Source organism: Sphaerodactylus townsendi, linkage group LG04 (genome assembly GCF_021028975.2).
Source record: "Sphaerodactylus townsendi isolate TG3544 linkage group LG04, MPM_Stown_v2.3, whole genome shotgun sequence".
Classification (NCBI taxonomy): Eukaryota; Metazoa; Chordata; class Lepidosauria; order Squamata; family Sphaerodactylidae; genus Sphaerodactylus; species Sphaerodactylus townsendi.
Window position 1 is genome coordinate 130,405,679 of NC_059428.1, and position 7,773 is coordinate 130,413,451.

The window sequence follows — 7,773 nt, forward strand, 5'->3', positions numbered from 1 at the left end:
GACCGGCCCCGGGGCGTCGGACGAGGGCCCCGTGGTTGGTCGGATTGGCGCGGCTGCGCAGGCGGCTGCCGCTGCGACCTTGGGCTTATCCCCTATTGGCAGGGGCAGGCCGGTGGGCCCGGTGGAGCATTCCTCCTCATCTGGGGAGGCTCTCCTAGCGGCACCTGCAGGCTCCGGGCCAGTTTCCGCCCGGCCCGGGCTTGCCAGCGATCCGGCTCCCGACCCCACCCTGGTTCGAAATTTGGCAGACACGCTGCTGTATCTCTCCCAGGCCCTCGGCGGAGCGTCTGTGGATTCCGGGACCCCCTGCGGTGCAGAAGGGTCCGAGCCCCCCCGCGTCGGTGGCTGCCGGCGCGGTGCGGGCGGGCACAGCAGTCGGACCGGCGGAGGACATCCAGCTATCACCTTCAGTGAGCTGCCCACGCCGGGTGGATCGTCCGCTGGCCCCTCCGAGCGGGAGGGCAGGAGGAAGAAGCGGTCATCGCGGCGCTCCTGTTCCTCCAGACAGTCTCCCAGCTCTTCGTCATCGGGTGAGTCCACCGAGGACAATGATATGCAGGCTAGCGGGGAGTTCTGGTTCCAGGGCAAGCAGGTGCCAGCCCTCCCCCCTTGGCTCGCGAAGCGCAGGCGCCTTGGGGGTTCGGAGGCACCACCTACTGGCTTGGCTTCTGACGACAATGGCAACCCTCCCAGGTCCCATCTCCCCAGGAAGCTCCGGGAGCGGGCGCTCGATGGGTATTATGTGGACATATTCAGATGTCTGAGGCAGGAGGGGGAACATGGTTTGTCCGGCGGGAGGGCTGACAAGAAACGGAAGGACCCTGTGGTGGCCGAGAGGACTTTTAATAACTGGTTGCTGGGTTTTACCGAATACCTGACCCTCATTTCGGCCGCTTACCCCCTGCGGGCCTGGCACTTGGCGGCCCATATGGCGCATGTGCTGCGGGCCCGGGCCCTGGCTGGGGAACCCGCGGCCATAGCCTACGATGAGGCCATTCGCAGGAACGCTTCCCACAAGAGCCGCTTCCTCTGGGATCTCATACACGACCAAACATGGATGGTTGTGGTCCAGCTGGCCATGAAAGGGGCCGCGGAACCCCCCTCCTCAGAGAGGCCCACCAGGACCTACCAAGGGTGGGCGGCGGCCAAGGGGACCTGTTGGGAATTCAATAGAGGCGCTTGCCAGCGGCCTAAGTGCAAGTACGAGCACGTCTGCTCCAACTGCTATGGGAACCACAGCAGAGTGGGCTGCCCAAAGCCAGCCGGCTGCTCCCCCTTTCAGCAGGCCCGGTCCCCTGGCGCCGGGTCCTCCCATAAGGATGCTGGCAGCCAGGGCAGCGCTGCCGCCCCTCGGAAGCAATGAACCCCCTTCCCAGCTGCAGTCCTTGGCCCCCACACCCGTCCGGGTGGGGGTGCTGCTGGATTGGCTGCAGCATTACCCGGACAGGCGCGCGGCGTGCCTGCTGGGAGATGGCTTCTCAACAGGTTTCAGAATTCCCTATCGAGGCCCCAGGAAGGCCTACCAGGCAAGCAACTTGCAATCAGTTCGCGATCACCCTGGCGTGGTGGCTGATAAGCTAGAAAAAGAAGTTAGAGCCGGTCGAATTGCTGGTCCTTACAGCCACTCGCCTCTTCCCAACCTCAGGGTCTCCCCCATCGGTGTAGTGCCCAAGAAGACCCCGGGGGAGTTCCAGTTAATACAACACCTCTCCCACCCCCGGGGCGACTCAGTGAATGATTTCATAGACCCTGAGCTTTGTACAGTCCGGTATGCCACCCTGGACGAGGCCATCAGTTTCATTAGGCAGGCCGGCCCACGTGCCTCCCTAGCAAAATGCGACATTCAGTCTGCCTTCCGGCTCTTGCCCATTTCCCCGCTAGATTTTGAGCTGCTGGGCATCCATTTTCAGGGCAGGTGGTATGTGGACAAGGCCATGCCCATGGGTTGCTCCATTGCCTGTGCTGCCTTCGAGGCCTTCAGCACCTTCCTTGAATGGGCCTTCAGGCAGAGAGTGCCCTCCGGGCTGGTGACCCACTACTTAGATGACTTCCTGTTCATTGGCAGGCAGGGCACCAGGGAATGCGAAGTCGCCCTGCAGGCTTTCCAGACACTGGCTGCTGAGCTGGGGGTTCCTCCGGCTCCCAACAAAACGGAGGGCCCTACACCTGCCCTCAGCTACCTGGGCATCCACCTGGACACGGTCCAGGGCACGTCTTCACTCCCCAGAGACAAGCTTGTTGCCCTGACCAACCTGCTCCAATCCATTTTCCCCCTGCGAAAATGCAGGGTGCGCCTAGTGCAGTCCTTACTGGGCCACCTCAATTTCGCCTGCAGGGTGGTGGCACCAGGCAGGGCGTTCTGCTCCCAGCTGGCGAGGTCATTGTCCGGCTTCAGGTCCCCTGACCACCACATCATGGTCACCCGGGGCCTGAAAGAAGACCTGCAGGTCTGGCTGTCCTTCCTCCAAGGCTTCAACGGCATCTCCTTGTGGCAGACATCTATGGAACCTGGCCTGGAGCTGCAGGTGCACTCTGACGCCTCCGGGGCCTTTGGTTTTGGTGTGTACTTCCAGGGTCAGTGGGCGCAGGGCCTCTGGCCTCCAGCCTGGCACGCAGCGGGTATCACCAGTGACCTCACTTTTCTGGAACTGTTTCCCATCTTGGTGGCGGTGCACATCTGGCACGATCGCTGGCTTAACAAAAGGGTGCTCTTTTGGTGCGATAACCAGGCCGTGGTGCGCGTGGTGAACAGGCAGTTGAGCAAATCCGCACGGGTCATGCGATTGGTTCGCAATCTTGTCCTTACCTGCCTTACCTATAACATTTCTTTTAAAGCTGCTTTCGTTCCAGGTTTACAAAATGAGATCGCTGACGCCTTATCTCGCCAGCAGGTGGATCGATTCCGGCGCCTGGCCCCCTGTCACCAGGGAGGTGTTACAGGCAGTCACCGGGGAGCTGCGGCAGGTGTGCGCTTCACGCCACAAGCGCTTGCTCTTTGCAGCCGCCTTCCACCTGGCTCATCACGGGGCTTTCAGGCCCAGGCAGCTAGTCGCCCCCACCAGGGACCGGCCATCCAGCACTGTGCTACAAAGGCACCACCTCGTCCTGTCTGGGGACATGGTCTACGCGTGGCTTGCCCATTCCAAAACCGACCAGGAAGGCCGCGGTGCCTGGGTCACCATGCCGGTCCTGCCGGGCGACACCACCTGCCCCCTCGCTTCCCTCACCACCTGGCTCCAGCACAGGCCCAGGCAGGGTGGCATGCTCTTGGTGCATGAGGACGGGTTCCCCCTCACCAGGTTCCAGATGCTGGCGGTGTTCAGGGCATGCTTGGCCCGGGCGGGGTTGCCAGCCGCCGAGTTCGGCCTGCACTCCTTCAGAATAGGGGCTGCCACAACCGCGGCACAGGAGGGCAGGGCCCAGAAGGACATCCGCACCTTGGGCAGGTGGCAGTTGGGTGCATTTCGGGCTTATATTCGCCCCCACTTGACTTGTTGATTCCCTTCACAGTGCCTCCTGGGACGCCGCAGACTGTTTCTCGACAGGTGTAGGTCGTGGGGCACAGCGTTGTCAACAGAGCCGGGGACTACGCCTGCTCATCCGACTGGGGTTGGCATCTCGGACTCGTGGCTCACGTGAGGATTACTTGGCTGGGGCAGGGGCACATGCTTTGGCATGAGCTGGAGGCCAAGCTCATTGAGTACTTTTTCCAATTGGCCACCCCGGATATTTTAGTTGTCCACCTGGGGGAGGAGGATCTCCCGGCCAGGTCGGGCCTTGAACTTCGTTGGGCGGTGGCCACCACGCTTCGGAGCCTGGCCAGGCACTGGCCAGGTATGACCTTGGTTTGGTCTGAGCTCCTGCAGCGGGTGCACTGGAGGGGAGCGGTGGACCCCACGGCCGTGGACAGGGCTTGCAGGAAAGTCAACAAGACGGCCACCAAGGTGGTGCTCTCTCTTGGGGGAGCAGTGGCGGACCACGCAGAAATCACCCGGGACAACGCAGAACTGTTTGAGCTGGATGGCGTCCGCCTGTCCCGGTGGGGCATGGACCTGTGGTTGCAATCGGTCCGGTACACCCTCCTCCGTTTGGTACGGACCAGACAGGCTCAGGCTTGAGAAGCTTGGGCGGGGAGCTGCAAGAGGGGCAGCTCGTGGCGGGTTTGACAATGGGTATCGCACATCTGGGGAGAAAACAAGCCTTCCGGCTGGTTCTCCCAGGCTTGTGCCCTGTGGAAGGGTCGGGGGTGGGGCGGGTAGGCTGGCAGGCCGGCAGGCCGGGCCGCTGCCCGACACCCCAGGGAGTGGGGTTGGGTCGGGCCGATAGGTGGCCGAGGGCTTAGCCAGTGCCCGACACCCCAGCAAGCACAGGAGGAGGGCGGGCCGATAGGCGGCCACGGGCTTAGCCGGTGCCCGTCTCCTCAGCATAGGCGGGAAGGGTGGAAGCCGGAGTGATATCTCTGGGGCTTCCCTTCCCGTCAGTCCCAATGGAGATTGGGATGGTGATGTGCGTCCCGTTTGCCGCCCAGCTTCAATTATACATAGTTTAAGTTTATCATGTTATTGATAATATTTAATAAACTGGGCTGCGGCCCATTCCTTTTCCAGCCTGTCGTTGTTGTGTGTTTATTGGAGCGGAGAAAGGTCTCACCATCTGCAGCAAAAAAGCTGCAACCGAATAACCGGAGGCAGCCATTGCTGCCGGGGTGAGCCAAGGAGCAAAAATAACGTGCATGCATGGCTTGGCGGCATGCTGCAAAGCGGGTGCAATGATTGGCTCCCAGCCAGTAAAGGCGGGAGGAGCTCAAGGTATATAAGAACGCCTCTCCCAGTCCGCGCCCTTCCCGGCGGCGAGACTCAGCAAGGCGTGGCCCACCCACCCTCCCTATAAGTTATGGGTTGGGGGGTTGTGCTTACTATTGTCGCAGTCCTGGCGGGTTTGAAAACGGGTATCGCACATCTGGGGAGAAAACGAGCCTTCCGGCTGGTTCTCCCAGGCTTGTGCCCTGTGGAAGGGCCGGGGGGTGGGGCGAGCAGGCTGGCAGGCCGGCAGGCCGGCAGGCCGGGCTGCTGCCCGACACCCCAGGGAGTGGGCTTGGGTCGGGCCAATAGGCGGCCGAGGGCTTAGCCGGTGCCCGACACCCCAGCAAACACGGGAGGAGGGCAGGTCGATAGGCGGCCACGGGCTTAGCCGGTGCCTGTCTCCTCAGCATAGGCGGGAAGGGTGGAAGCCGGAGTGATATCTCTGGGGCTTCCCTTCCCGTCAGTCCCAATGGAGATTGGGATGGTGATGTGCGTCCCATTTGCCGCCCAGCTTCAATTGTACATAGTTTAAGTTTATCATGTTATTGATAATATTTAATAAACTGGGCTGCGGCCCATTCCTTTTCCAGCCTGTCGTTGTTGTGTGTTTATTGGAGCGGAGAAAGGTCTCACCATCTGCAGCAATTGTTTCCACAAGTGGATTTTGCTATTCCACACAGTAAAATCCAGCTGCAAAGTCACTTGAAAACGGATTGAAAGTGCATTACTCTGCATTATCAGAAGGGGCCTGCGAGAGTTAGGGGAATCCAACCATTGCTCTTTACCACTACACCATGCTGGTGATCTTCCACTTTCCAATGAGTCTCCTTCTTGGTACCCCCATGAGCAAAAAGGACATCTTCATATCTAACTCCATTATACAGCGGGGGAAACCTCTAGTGCACCTTACATAATACAATCAACTGGCCCCTTCCGCACATGCAAAATAATGCACTTTCAATCCACTTTCAATGCACTTTGCAACTGGATTTTACTGTAAAATAGCAAAATCCACTTGCGAACAATTGTGGAAGTGGATTGAAAATGCATTATTCTGCATGTGTGGAAGGGGCCAACTCATACAATCAAGTAGAACTTCCAATATTCCACAAAACTTTGGAAAACATTTCTTAGGATGCTATGTGGACAAGTCTGAAAATTCTGCTTGGCGAAATACACTTTTTGTGAAGATAGGTCATTTAGAAGGCAGAATACATTTTAATGGAATATTGTGCTACTAATTGGAGGCTTATTCCCATTCCATTTTTGACTGTTTGAATGAGATACATTTTTTTTATTGTTGCAGACTTCATGTGACTTGCTGGTAAGCAGGGTTTTCTAAATTACATGCCATTTTTCTACCCCATCAGACGTCTTATGACCAGCTCACCACACAAAGGAGTATGTAAGTAATATGAATGCTACTACATTTAGATGGGCCATTTGCAGAACAAATAATTTGCTAGCATTCTGAAATCAGTTTAATGGAGGGCCAATTTTAATCAAGGATTGTGAGTTGATGACATTTTATTCTGAGGTCTTTTTTGCTGCTGCTGAGTTATAGGAGAAAATGAAAAATGAAAATATTAAAGGTAGACTTTTTCTAGAACTAGTGATGCAACTTTGGGAGTCCCAGCTCAGAAGGCACATTAGAAGAAAAAGAAGAGTTTGGATTTATGTCCCCCCTTTCTCTCCTATAGGAGACTCAAAGGGGCTTACAATCTCCTTGCCCTTCCCTCCTCACAACAAACACCCTGTGAGGTAGGTGGGGCTGAGAGAGCTCCGAGAAGCTGTGACTAGCCCAAGGTCACCCAGCTGGCGTGTTTGGGAGTGCACAATCTAAATTCCCCAGTTAAGCCTCCACAACTCAAGTGGCAGAGCTGGGAATCAAACCCGGTTCCTCCAGATCAGAGTGCACCTGCTCTTAGCCACTACGCCACTGCTGCTCCCTGGCCTGGCCATTAGAGACACTATGGCTGATAACCCACTGCCAGCATCCCTGGCCTTGCCCTGCTCTGGAGCAAAAAGTCGCTCCAGAAGTGCTCTCGCTTTCCCTGGGGAAAGCGAGAAGCAAGCGCGGGACAAGAGGAAGCACATCGGGACAAGAAATCTTGCCCCAATGCACCTCCTCTCCCAGTGCGCCGCAAGCAGGAAGCACGTTGGGACAAGATTTCTGCCACCACGCTTCCTGTCCCACCACGGGCCAAACCCCAGTGAGTAACCGGCCTATAAGAGCAACCAAAAGTATGTAGCAAGATTTTTCAGGTCAGTTCTACACACCTAACTTCTAACAAGTTTTAGTGTTTATTCATTATCTATAAAAAAAATACCTGCACTGACGTTTAAGTGAGACACGCATTCATTAAAGTGAATCAATAAATGAATTGGCTGAGCTAAAAGGCAGCTGTTCCGTCATTTATGAATGATTTAATTCTACAAAGGAGTCATTAGCTGCCTGATTCTTATCTGAAGCACCTCTCTGTTGCCCACCACCCGACCTTCCTCCGAACACTCACACAAAGAATATCAGCCATTTTCTAGTTTCAAGTCTGGCAACGGCACTAGAACACAGAGAAGTCACAATGACAAGCCGCTGGCTGACCTCCAAGATGTCAGGGCCATGCCTGTCAGTATCTTGATGTCTTGCTGTGTGTGATTTGCAATTGTTTTCCTGTTTCCCTCTTCCCTTCGTAGCAATCTCCTGGCGCCAGCCCATCTTCAAAGAGGTGTGAAAGGTTCCCAGGTTCTTTGTAGCTTTGTAGTAGAAACTGTAGTGGACTTTTGGTGTGGGGCAAAATGGAGGGGGATTAAAGGATATATGTCCTGGATCTGAGCTCTCTAGCTCAGATCCTGCTTTACATTGTTACTCTTCATATCACCTGAAATAATGTGCTTTTGGACTTTTCTGTGGTCTCTGTTATTTCCACGTTCGAGAGTCTGACACAAGACAAGAGACTTTACTGTCACTTGG